At 43.2% G+C, this 13,632-nt stretch overlaps 1 protein-coding gene across 5 annotated transcripts in view; it reads left to right on the forward strand.

Moving 5' to 3' along the window:
• The window catches only part of Elmo1 (engulfment and cell motility 1), a 522,491-nt gene that overhangs the window by 383,100 nt on the left and 125,759 nt on the right, over window positions 1-13,632 (forward strand). Inside the window, exon 1 of one of the 5 annotated variants that reach the window (XM_057787438.1) lies at window positions 10,086-10,318. The exons of the other annotated variants lie outside the window; for them this stretch is intronic. The gene's annotated coding sequence lies outside the window, so the exon portion shown is untranslated. Of the gene's footprint in view, window positions 1-10,085; window positions 10,319-13,632 lie in introns of those variants that run through there. 5 annotated transcript variants of the gene reach the window in all.

The following is a 13,632-nucleotide window of genomic DNA, read 5'->3' on the forward strand; positions in this document are numbered from 1 at the left end:
AAACCCTGGAATAATCTCTGACTTTCTTACTTCTCCTTCCTAGGGGGTCCCCAATCCTACCAACTGCCAGTATCTGAGAAAGGGCATCTGCCATCTGGTGCTGTGACTTTGCAGAAGTCTTCATGTCTTCTGCAGACTATGTTTGCCTTTTGTTCTTTCCTGAATCTGGACTTGGACCATCCATAGCTATCTCTCCACATTTAAAACTCTTCAGGGGCTCCAGAGATAGCTCAGAGGTTAGGAGCACTTGGTTTTCTTGTAGAGGATCCAGGTTCTATTCCCAGTATTCACATGGTGACTCACAACTATCTCTAACCATAGTTCCAGGGGATATGACACCCTGCTCTGACTTTCATAGGCACCAGGTAAGCTCATGGTACACACACACACACACTAAATCCTCAAGTATTTCAGCTCCCTCTCTTTTCAACTCCCTACTTTTTAGTTTCTGCAGTCCCTCCCATTGAGGCAGGCATAACTGTCCCCTCTGAAGTACAGGCAAGTTTGGTTGTAATGTGCTAGGACTGGACCCAGGGTCCTGCACATGCTAGGCAAAGAATCCCCTACTAAGTAAGCTACATCCATAGTCCATTTTTATTTTTCATTCTAATGTCTTGCTAAATTATCCAAACTTGCCTTCAATTCATTCTGTAGCCCAAGAGCTCTTGAAATTTCAGTCCTTCTAGCTCAGTCTCCGGAGTAGCTACTGGTCTTCTGGCCTTTTCCTTTCTTTCTTTTCTTTCTTTTTTTTTTTTCTTGCTGCACTGAACACTCAACCATATGTTGAACTTTTGTCTATGGTTCAAAGGAGGATCTCCTCACTCCTGACTCACCTCATTCCACCTTGAAACCCCTCTGTAGAATTCCAGAAAGTAAAGAAAACAATATCATGTTGGACACAATTATCTAGCCTTTCTTTCTGCCCTCTTCTTCTGGACTCTGTTCTCAAGAACCAATTCTTATTTCTCTACCCCAAGGTATATAACAAAAAGAAAAATAAAAGTTATAAATGGTCAACAGATAGAGACTAAGTAGCATGAAATTGATGAGCATAAGAGCAAATAAATGCTTCTGTTTTTCAGTGACTGATACTACTTGCCCAGGTACACGCACACACCTTGTAGCACTTGAACAGATCAAGCCAGCAAGCAAAAGGCAAAAACAGGACTGAAAAGTCTGCCTCTTAGTGATGATGGTTTCCTTGAAGATAGGGTGGGGGGTTGATATTTCTGGATGAAAAGATAAAGATTTTATTCCATATTAAAATACCTTTATATTTTCATTTGTGGAATTTACTACCTGACAAAAGCCTCTTGATGATCTGCACTGGCCTGTGACCTCAAGGAGAAGGGAAGCCGGGAGGCTCACAAGCACACTCACACCCCACACATCACTGTGGGCCCGAGGATCAAGGCCACCAGCTGGCTATGAGGCTGGCTTCCTGGAACACCATGAGTTCCCGAAAAACGAGCTGCATTTTTTTGTCCTTGGCACACCATCATGGGCCATGGGTAACCCATTGCTGTGTGTTGCCAGAAACCTTGACATTTCACTAAACCTTTAAAAAGTCTGTGGAGATAAAGTTCTTTTTAGGAAATAAACCAGCACCTGATGGTCTCCATCACAAAGCAAGTCTCTAGAACTTGAGGGTCACGTGTGTGGTGGGAGGGGTGACAGTGAAACAAGGGTGTGTTCACAGTTGTTCATATCTCTATGACTTCAAGAGAAAAACAGGAAAGTGCCCCCCACAGCAGCAAGTATATGAAAGTAATCTATGAATACATTTCTTTCTGTGTTAGGATTTTCCATCATTCAGAGTTTTTGTGACTATCTAAATGTCAGAAAACACTTTATATAAGAGGAATATAGGACACAGGATGCATATATATATATATATATATATATATATATATATGTATATCAACTAAGTCAAAACACAAAAGATTAAGTGATTTTAACAATGGTTTCTTTTATACTGTATTTATTTTTTAGTTTATTTCAAGATTACAGTTCCATGAAATATGCATGCTCTTCATTCTAGAAGGAGGAAACGTGTGCTTCTGTGGGTGCAGAATTGTTACCAGGCTACAGGTGTGGTCTAATCCGTGATTCAGCAAGTCTTAGGGAGCTTCTTGATCTTGATCCTCTATGTTAAAGTTTGACTACAGTTGTTGATTATTATGTGAAATACAGCGCGGTCAGAGTAGCTCGGCCAGTGCCTGGCATCTTATCTTGAAACTGATTGATGCTAAAATCAGAAGTCATCTGAGACTGGATTCAAAGTCTATTCACTAACTGGAAGGAGGCACTAAGCAGATGTGCAAGTCTCGGAGGAAAGGACACTGCTGGGTTTCCGTGGTGGGGGATGGGCAGGAGTGCTTCCCAGAACACCCTCCTCCTGCTCAGACTGGAGTGCAGCAGTGGGAGGAGGAGGCAGGAGAGACAAGCCATGAGTCACCAGGATGCTTTCAGAGATCCTCATCTCCTCAGTGTCCATGACGATGAGCAGAACAATCCGTATCATGGCTGAAGCATCCTCCATCAGGCACTTAGAGGCGTTCCTGGGGTTTAGATAATAAATTGAGTTCTAAAGGGTACCCGGGGTAGCTCTGAGTGGGTGTAACCTCACAGTAAAATGAATGGGCAAAGCAATAGCATATACATTATACGGAAATGACCCAAAGATACAGAAAGTACTACTTTTAGGAGAGCTTTGACCTATGACTCAGAGCTCATTGGGCAGAAAACAAGTCTATGAGAGGCTGGGGAAAAATGAAATATAATGGAATACATGAAGAAAAATTAACCAACTCTGATGACTTGAAAGAAGCACACGCCAACACATGAAAGCATGTTATTAATGCTTTCTAAATATTAGTTTAAGACCAGTCGCCTTACCCCAGACTGAAATTTTTGTTGAGATATATTTTTTCAGTGTACTTTCTGAAGAGCCTAGATGTCTAGTATAAAATAGATTCCACAGCAGCCCAAGCAAGAACATTTATCCATGATTCAACACTGGTGATTATTTGAACTATTTGCTCCATAATTCTCGTGCCTGCCAGGGAGCTGGTGGAACTGTAGACAAGCTATTCGGAAACCACGCTTGATATTCTCCCTGGGAGGACCTGACAGAGCAGAGGAACATTTTTGTCCTGCATATTAGTGGATTGCTTATTGCTCTTGGGACCGATTTTTTATTTGTGTCATCAACCTAACCACATTCTGAAGTTGGAAACTTAAATATGCAAGCAAGTAGCAAAGTGATAAAAAAAGATTATGTTTTATCTCAATTTAACTTCTGTACAAATGAGGTCATAGGGCCTGTTTCCTGGGAAAGCTGGGAGTACCGAGTCAAGAGGGTTTGTCCAGGGGCGAGGCTCACAGGTGCCTTTAGCTGAAAGTGGATGGGGTTCAGTTTGAAGACATATGGTCATTGGAAGCAGTTGATGGGGAAGAATTGGGGCTGAGATCAATCAGCCCATCATTGTGAGGGCAGCAGTGCTTAGCTGCGGCCAAGCACACTGTTGGGATCATGTCTCTAGTGTGCTGAGAGTTCTTTCGGCTGTGCAGTGCAACTCCAGACACATGTTTGTGACAGTGCTAGCTCCTGAGAAAGCCACTTTCATTACCCGAGGTTAAAATAAAAATAACTGTTTTTATGTCCCTTTAGAATTCTTAGGTGACATCTTTGCTCTATGTAGCACCCCTATGCACACACCCCGCTGTGTTTCTGTGAAGAACTGTTGGGTCTGTTGTAAACCCATCTGCTTTGTCTGTCCTGTCTCCATCTCCCGTGTGGCTTCTCTGATTCTGGTTGTCTAACTCTCTCCTGCATGTTGCACTAGTTTTACCTGCTGGGTGAAGGAGTCTAGTCACTTGCTCCATTTTCTTGTTCCTCTTCTGCTCAGCTCTGGTCATCCTTCACGTAGGCCTACTGTACCCTACTCAGATGCAGCAACAGGATCAGGATGTGTCGCGTTTGGCCTACTGATGTGCCTTTCAAACCGAAACTGCAAAGTCCAAGAAAGCAGTAGCCTCTAGTGCTTACAAATTTGATGAAACAGAGTAGCCAAGATTTAATCTCTAACGTTTTTTATTTTTGGTTTTTCGAGACAGGGTTTCTCTGTAGCTTTGGTGCCTGTCCTGGAACTAGCTCTTGTAGACCAGGCTGGCCTCGAACTCACAGAGATCCGCTTGCCTCTGCCTCCCAAGTTCTGGGATTAAAGGCGTGCGCCACCACCGGCCCGGCAATCTCTAACATTTTTAGATGAAATTAGTCTTCAGGATAAGAATATCAAAAACTAGTGTTTTCTTCCTCAAGATGGAAATACTTCCATGTGAAATTGATGTGTTTTAGGGTTAGGAAAGATAAACTCCACAAAGGCCTGAAAACTGAGACGAGTGTGGTAAGAGCCCCCAAGACCCCCTTTTCACAATGGCACGGAAACCGATTCCGTTTTGCACCATGATAGAGTAGCCTGCTGTTGACCCAGTAGCTTTTTGCCACCATATTGCCAGGGACATGCTTGGCAATATTGAACTGAGAATTTGGGCATTTTCATTTCTCCTTTTGGCACGATTCTCTTCAGCATTCAATTCTGGAATGTGTTTCCCTGGCATATTTGGAAAACTTGAATTGGCAAGATGCTGAGCTCTGAATTTTCCCAGCTTTCCTTTCCAAGACACTCAGGATTGTTAGAAATGTGTCACATCAGACAGTCCTCCTCTCCGTTCTCCCATGTTCCTCAGGTCAGCCTGTTCCACTCCGTCAAGTCTGCCTTGTCCTAAAGGTCCCATACCTGCCCTCCAACCCGTGAGTGGAAATCACCTGTCATTCGGGAGAGGAATGAAGGAAGGTGTGGGTTATGAAATGGTTTTGTAATTTGTGGATCAGGTTTTATTTCACAGCATTTGTAGAATTTGCCTACACTTTGGGCATTTTCATGGGCAATAACATTATAGCAAAGTCTAAAGAAATACCGCCAGATTATTGCCGCATTTTGAATAACTCAGCCTTCTATGCAGTGGGAGCAATCCCACTCTGGCGGCTTGCTTTGGGATTTCTGTGACAGTATCATGCTATCTCCTCAGACAGATTTCGGAGTCTTTGTTCTGAAAATCCCCCAACTCTAGATACAAGGTTGAAAACCAGGCGCTTAGATGTGTTGAACCTCACTCTCTCCGTTTGGAAGCGGAGACCTTATGATGTTAGCTTGTGGAAATGGGCACATTCATTTGCTGGTGGTTTTGTTCCCCTCTGGATGTCTTGCCCTGTCACAAAGAGCTTTCCGGCCTGGCATCTCATGATACAGTGGTGGAGTGTCAGGTTTTGTATGTTCTGTTTATGATTGTCTTTCCATGTCAGTGAGATGGCAAGCAGCTATCCGTGTGTAGAATCATTCTGCGAGCAGTTATTGATCTTGTTCCCCTGAGGAAAAAAGTTACTCTGATTTGTTCAATTAAGATTTTGCATATGTTTTGTATTTCAAATATATTATGCAAAATAATCACATTATTATACTACTCAGCTCAAATGACTGGACAGCTTTATCTCTCATGTCTCTGGAATGAGGTAAACTGAGTCAGTAGTAACTTTGCTTAGGAGGTGTCTCCATTTCTGACCAGAGAGCCTTATATAGATGGACTAGTCTAAGCTTCAATCAGCTTGGTTGTGTTTTAGAAGTGAAGTGTGTGTGTCTGTGGTGTATGTGGTGTGGATGTGTATGTGGTGTGTATCTGGTGTGTATGTGGTATGTATGTGTATGTGATATGTATGTAAACAGTATGTGTGTGATGTATATAAATTGTGGTATGTGTGTAGTATGTGGTGTGTATACAAGAGAGGTGTCTTGAGAAGACGAAGATGCAGTTGCAGGTAAACTTGCTGAAAAACACACACTGTTTGAAATTTCACTGAAGCTCGACATGACCCTCTCAAGACCTTATAGAGAGACCCAGCCAGCCAAAGAAAAAGCCATGTAGCAGAGCTGTATTTGGCACTGTGAGGTCGTCATCACCATGTTTATTGTCATGATTCACGTGCATCTGGATGAAGTAGATGCTGAAGGTACAGAAGCAACACGTTTTAGACCAAGAGTTTGAAAACAGATGGATTGGTTATTAGTACTGTTACTTCTTTGCAATGAAGTAAATAAAACCATCTTTCTCCTTTTTTGATGCTTACTGTAACAAATATCAGTTTTTTTATTTTGTTTTATTTATTTATTTATTTTGTAAATTTGAATAGTCAGTTTAGAAAACATTCTGTAGCAATTACTGTATTTTTAAGGGGAAAAAGTACAGTTTATCACCTAACAGAATTTAACAGCATTACAAAGGTATCTTAATACATCGGATCTGATACATTAGTCATGTTTCTGGATATATTAAACATAAAATCTGCCTGGGAACATGTAGAACTAGGGAACTGGTATTGCTTACTCAAAAGAGCAAAGATCACTGGCTTGGTGCATAGCTATGTAAAAGGAGTTGTCTTTGAATTCACGGAGATACCCGGTACTCTAATTATGATGCCTGGTGACAGGTCTATGTGCTCTTCCATCTCCCAGCTTAGAGAGAACTACCAAGACCCAGGGAGCTAAGCAGAGTATCCATCCGTCTTGTGATCTAAGCAGCAGGACGACTGGACAGGACTCCACAGGTAGTCATGCAAGTTTCCTTGGTGACCATTGCTTAGGAAAAGTCCCTCTCGAAATATCAGAGAGCCTGGTTATTTTCCTACATTAGATCTGTGAGTAAGTAGGCTAGTCAAAGAACGTACTTTGCTCGCCTTTGAATAAATAAACAAGAGGGAATACATGGGACTGCCGCTTTAAAAATATTAGCGGATTAGCTTTGCATTTTGTCTCAAAATTTAGTTTCTTTGGGGGAATAATGATGCTTGAAGTGATTACAGCATTTCACTTACTGTCTGTGACTTTAGGATCTACCAAGCTCATTACTGGTTGCTCTAAAAAACCCCTCCACCTGGCAAATGAGACATTTAGAAGCCTCAGTGCTTCTTCATTAGCCTGTTCACTACGGTAACTGCTGAGTACCGTAGTGTGCCGAATACTCGCCTGAGTTAACTTTGAGTCACACAATGCTACAGGAAGTTACAGTCCCCTACAATAAAGTTAGCCTTGGTCTTGTAAGAATGGGTCTTTAGAGATGGCCTGGAAAAGTGAGACACACACACCCCCATTCTCAAAATAATGCCCTTTTGTATGGCATACACTGAAGACTGCTCATCTTTTCCTCTGTACAAGTATGTCTGCAGTGATCTTCAAACTGAATTGCTTTTAAGAATCCTCTGGAGATCTTGGGATCCTATTCCATGAGGTCCTGGTTTAGAAGAAGCAATAAAGCCCAGGACTCTTCACTGTAAGACATGTTCTGAAATAGATGTTTGCCATGGAGCCCATTTATAAAAACTGAAACCAGAATCCTTTGGTTCAAATCCCAGCTGTGTTCAAATTCTTTAACCTTATTAGTTCACTCATCCATGTAATAATGGTGATGATATTTCTCCCGGTTGTAGTAAGGACTAAATCGGTTAACCCAGGTGAAATGCTTAAGATGTTTCCTGGAGCTTTGTCGTGCCCATTAGGCTAAGCCAACAAATTAAGAATATTGTAGAATAGACTACTTCAATCATGTTCATAATCTGTTAATATATCATTAAGCTCAAGTTGATATGTTGGTGAGCAAGAAGTCATTTAAATGGAGTGCCACAACTGATTTTCATTGCTTACAGAATAAAACCTGTGCTTTCACCTAGTGGTTAGGATTCTGCTTACTCGCCTTGCCCCAGACAAGATGCCACACACCTGTGTAGGTGTGTATTCCTCATATCTGAAATACAGTTCCTCTCCCCTCCAGTTTACTGGCTTTAAGATTTTGGATTTGGCTCAGATAGCACCACTTCCAAGACCTACTTCCTGATCTCACTAGGTCCAACCTGCTGTCTGTGCCCATTGCACATATAGCTCAGATCTTGTCCATACACCACAGGTCCACTTCCCTGTGTGTTAGTCTGCTGTCCTCAAGATCAAGAGCTGCAGGGCAGAAGCCTTGTCACTTAGTGTGTCACTCACCTTCCTGACACAGTCAATAGCTGCTGGAAAACAATAGATTTTGTTTGGTGGAGGATCTGAGTGGAATAAAATATTTCTGCATGGCAAATGGAGATTTGGATGTTCTCAACAAGTTTAGAGAGTAAGAGTAGGTGGGTATCCTTAGAGTTGAGAAATCAGCAAGACTGATTACCAGAAAAGCTACATGGTTCACGGTACCATAAATCTGAAAACAGTGAAGGATATTGCCAGTATTGGAGCTCGGTGTCTGACAAGCAGAACTTGGTGAGAATTCCTTCCTAAGTGCACGGTGACAAAAAGAGACAGTTGGATATGGGGCATATAGTCTTCAAGGAGCAAATCCAGTGTTGTATTTGGTGGGGCAGAGATGAACACCAGGGAATAGATGGTGTGGCATTGGGGCCAGTTGTCACAGTAGGAACTGAGGGAGCTCTGAGCTACTGTTCCTTGGGCACAGAGGACAGGTGCTAAGTAGGTAAGTCATCTGATTCACAGAGCCAGAGACATGCAGTGGGTTTGTCTCAGTATCAGCCCTCCAGAAACATGCTTTGTGTCATTAACCACAGAGGTCTCATACTTGCAATGAACTTTATGGAATAGACAGTTTTTCTTAAGGGTGTGATGATGCTATTGACAGCAGATCTGCTTAGATCTTAACTTTTTTCATGCTCTATCTATCTATCTATCTATCTATCTATCTATCTATCTATCCAGAGATAGAGAGAGAGAGACAGTATGTCATAGCATAGATAGCTTTTATTTTTTCATGGTTGTTATTTTCTGTATATACAGACATGTATATGAGAGATTGATGTCTAAGATTCCGCTCTTGAAGGAACCTGACAGGGCCATTCATGCAGCCATTTATTGCTCAGTGGCGGCCCCTGCTGGTAATGAAAAAGACAGCAGCACATGCAGAATCTGACATTAATTCTGATCATGCCTTACATGCAACCAGGAGAATTTAAAGCAAGCAGAAGGGGAATAAATGGGAGGAATGAAAATGTGCTGAGAAAATTGATGGAGGTCACTCCTGTCTGGGGTGCATTGGTGAAGTGCTAACGCTAAGACTCCGTGTGCACAAAATTTTCCTCGTTCAACCATCGCAATATTTAAAGGCTTTCTAGGCACCAAGCTAATGCTTTGTGAGAGACACCATTGCAAACTTTTATTTGAGGTCTTCCAGAGCTACTAGGTAATAATTATTTCTTAAAGATATTTCACTCGTTTGTTAGGTCAGAAGTTCCTATGGATCTCAGTTAGGGTAGAAGCTGTTTCGGTTCATCTGCATCTTGAGTAGGAATCAGAGTATGGATCCTCTCGTGGGACCCCTGCTGGGATGAACGCTTCTCTTTCTGTGTACATTTCTGGATGTGTGAGCATCTCCGATGCTCACGCCGTATTTTACAAAGCAAGGCAGTTGCGTAGCATTTCTGTCTAGAAACTGTATGTGAGGGGAAGGTGGAAGAATGCATTACAATCAAATAAAAGTAGAGGGGGGAAGAGATGAGATTGCAGTTGATTATGGGTCTGGCAGCAGATGTTCTACACGAATCCAACTCGCTGCAGCCAGTCTGTTTCCATGGCAACAGAATCAGTAATTATTGAGCCCTGGCACTCCCCCCACCCTCCTTCCCACCAAGGTGGAGGCTGATGAATGTGAAGTATCTCCAGCTCCTTCTTATTCCTCTTCTTTCCCTCTCTTTCTTAAGTCCTTTATAGGAAAAAGCAGAGAGGCATTGAGAATGACTAAGAAAGGGAGCTATCTGTGTCTTGACAAAGATTGTAAGAAATTAAATTACAAGTGATCTTTTTCCTTGTTATAGTATCAGATCAGAGAAAAGCTCTTCCCAGAAAAGCCGATGATCTCTGAAGATGCTAAATAAATGAGCAGGAGTTTCCCTGAAATGGAAGCTCCCTTTGATTGGCTGATCTTTCCACAACTCCTGCCAATCGGAGCACCCCTGGGCTTCAGCTCCATAAACATAAGCAAAGCTACATGCTTATTCTTCTGGACTCGGAGCGTATTCCATTCGAAGGTGTGCAGCGGGTCTCTGTTCACATGGCTCAACTGGAAACCTGTTTCTTGAACAAGCTTACTGGGGAGCCATCTGGTCTTCCAGCACACTGTCCTTCTGGGGCACGACTCTAAGTCCTATCTGTGGCAGCAGCTTAGAAGCAGTGTGTGCTGTTGGGGAAGATGGACTTATGGACGCTTGGTGAGTAAACCTCTGTCTTACACATCTGTGCACTGGTATTAGCGGGCTGAAATAGAATGTAGCTTTGTTCTATTGTCTGCCTAGAAAGCCGGCTTGGAGGGAGTACATGGAAGGAAACCCATGCAAGGGTTCCCGTGATGTGGGAGACTGTTTCAAAAGGCTGCATGCTTTGTTTGCTCCTGGTCGGATCTGTAGTTGATTGTAAATTATATTTGGATGTTGGCGATCTAGTTAGGATTAGCGTGAGGAGTGGAGTTCTGGCCGGTCTTCCTGGTATTGGTTCATTTAGAAGAAAATGTGTGGACAAACTAAATTAGTAAGAATTAACCCTGTATGATGCTGCAAGGAAGAGAACAGTGCGGGCATGGGGCTCGAAGCTGCCAGGTGGTATAGCTGGCGCTTGCATTGAGAAGAGGGACGTTATGAGAACGGTCTGTCACTCTTCAGACCTTTGGCCGCAGAAGGAAGCATCTTCTCTCTGTGCAGCGCTGTTCTCAGTTTCAGAAATGTGCAACTGGGCTAGGTCATGTCCTTACCCCGTTTCAGGAAACCAGTGTCCAAATGGAAATGAGCTTTCCCAAATCAATTTCAGAGATGAGTTGAGATGCAGTCAGGAAGATTTTAGCAGCCAGAAAGCATGTGTGAAAGGGCTCTGTGTTACATCTCTCCAGCCCTCTGAAACCCAGGGGGTTTGCAAAGTTACATTTAGACATTGGCTCTGGACCAGACATGGAGTGCTTCGAGCTAATACTCTGCTCCCTGGGGTTTAAATTTCTGACACTAGTGACAACATTTTTAATATTCAGTAGTCACAGACAGACAAGTGAACAATACTGTAAATAAGCGGCTAGGATAAGCACAGGGAGAGGAGAGGTCACTGCCCTGGCAGACCTCCTAGCCGCAAACTTAAAAAGATAGGTGTCAGGAGGACGCCCAGGCACAATGCAGAATTCCACAGGAGCTATGATCTTGGCAAGCGTGAGAGAGAAGGTGTTTCCTTCAGCTTGGATGCAGAGAGCGGAGGTTGAACTTGACTCTCCATCTCTGCCTAAGATCTGTTCTCTTGTCTCTGATGTTTGAGGCTTCATTGCTGTCGTGTTTTGTAAGAATGTGATTTCCTATCTTGTGAGAGAAAAGTGCTATAGTATCTTTGGAATATTTTGTGGGGATGGGGGTGGGAGGAGAAAGCATGATCATTGAATTTATAAAGAAAATCGTGTGAAACAGGGGTGCATGGGAGTGCATTGATTGGACCCTTATAATAAGAGTGGTTCTTTTGCTTGGAGAGGGTCGTGGCTCTTCAGATGGATCTAAAATGGAATCTGTTGTGTCCTGAGTGGGAATCTGTGATGAACTGGTAAAGAAACAAAGAACTAGGCAGGCTCTGGCTGTCCGGGACTTGGGAGGGGCTCCTGGATGAGGCGGATCTGCTCTCTCCCTCAGCCTCCCACAGGCTGGTCCTGGGGAGGAATTCTCGACTGTAGGTGACAGTGCATTATAGACCTGGTCATCTACCAGAGCAGTGATCTGTTCCTTAGCTGGCATCCTCTCTAGACATGCAGGCTGGCCTCTGGTCCCAAGAGGCTCCAGTTGGTGAGATGCATTGAGTCTTCCACCTGATAGACATGCTAGAAGTGGATTTTTCTGTGAGTGAACTCTTCCAGAAGCTTCTCACTTTGCCGCCCACTCCAGTGCAGGCACGGTTTTGAGGAAGTCTGCTGGCTTGTGGATGCCTATTCAGGAACAGTCATCTTAGAATGGTGCCCCATGCACTTTCCGCCCCTTCTCTTCCCCCCAATAGTGTCACTGTGTGTGAGGAGAACGCTGGCACCTGTTGGCAAGAATGAGAGAAAAAACAAACAAGCAAAAACAGCCTTTTATGGATGAAGTAAAAACATTTCAAACAATTCTAAAAGTGTAATTCACAACCTACTTTTGGTCCCTAGAACTCTTTAAGAACATGAAAGCCTTGAACCTCCTGCCTGCCCCCAAGAAAATATATTATGCATAATTCTCTCACGCTTTGATAACAAGCAGTTTCTGAGGAAGAGGAGATCCCTTTCTTAGGGAATAGCAAACCATTTTTTATGTACAAAGTCCCCATCAACTTATTTGTTTTCCAAATGTGAGCACTAAATCCCACTGTACCCGCATCTCCCTCAGCCTTAGTGGCTTTGGCAGTAACACTGGCTTCTGAATGAGGTTCTCCACACTGTCAGCCCATGTTAGAATTAAAAGTCTTGAAGCTAGCTAGGGCTGCAGCTCAGAGTCAGATAGCTTGCTTACTGTCCATGAGGCCCTAGATCTGATGCCCACGATGGTTTTCTGTCTCCTGAGCTTCGTGAATGGTTGACAAACCAGATTCTTGGAGTTTGCACCGCAGTTGTTCCCTTGGTGTTAGTGTGAGGACCGTGCCTTGTGAATAGTCTGCTCATTGCTGAAAGAGAAAGCTGCTTTCCATTGCCTCTTGCTGCTGTCTGTAGCCTATGAAATCCTGGAAAGATAAAGGTGAAGATAAAATACAATAAATTCACTTACTGTTTAGTAGGAGCCTAAGTAAATATGAATATATTGGATCTTATCCCTGAAATTAAGTATTGAGAGTTTGAACAAGAATTTTCACATTTCCCAGCAATTGTAAAATTACCCACAATGTGCTTCTTAACTTGTGACTGTCACTGTGTGTCCTGTACAGTTAGGTGCTTCAAAATTAAAAGAATAAAGGGATCTTCACAGTACTCCTGACTATTGTACTATATTTTAATTTTTAAGAATTTCATACAATTACTTGGATCATATTCAATCCCCACTTCTCCCTCTAACTCCTCCCAGATCCACCCTTGACCTCTCTAATCTCTCCCAACTTCCTTTCCTCTTTGGATTTTTTTAGTAACCTGCTAAATCCACTTTGTGCTGCACACATACTCATGAGTGTGGAGCCATTCTCTGGAGTGTGGTCAACCGACTAGGTACCACATCCTTAAAGAAAACTGACTCCCTGACCCCAGAAGCCATCTGCTGTGTATAGCGCCTCAGTTAGGGATTTGGGCTCCGGAGCCCCTCCACCATCCATGCTGGAATGTCAACTGGCTTGCTCTTCTGAAGGACTTCTGCAGGCAAGCACAGCTGCCTGTGTGAGCTCATGCACAGAGTTGGGTCTTGGGGTATCTGGAAGATACTGTTTCTCACTGATCCTCTCTGACCTATGGCTTTTACAATCTGTCTACTCCCTCTTCAATGTACCTGAGCCTTGGTGGGGAAGTGATACAGAGGTAGAATGTTCTGTTTGTGGATGAGAACTCCACTGACCCTCA

The sequence above is a fragment of the Chionomys nivalis genome, chromosome 13 (assembly GCF_950005125.1).
Source record: "Chionomys nivalis chromosome 13, mChiNiv1.1, whole genome shotgun sequence".
Taxonomy (NCBI): Eukaryota; Metazoa; Chordata; class Mammalia; order Rodentia; family Cricetidae; genus Chionomys; species Chionomys nivalis.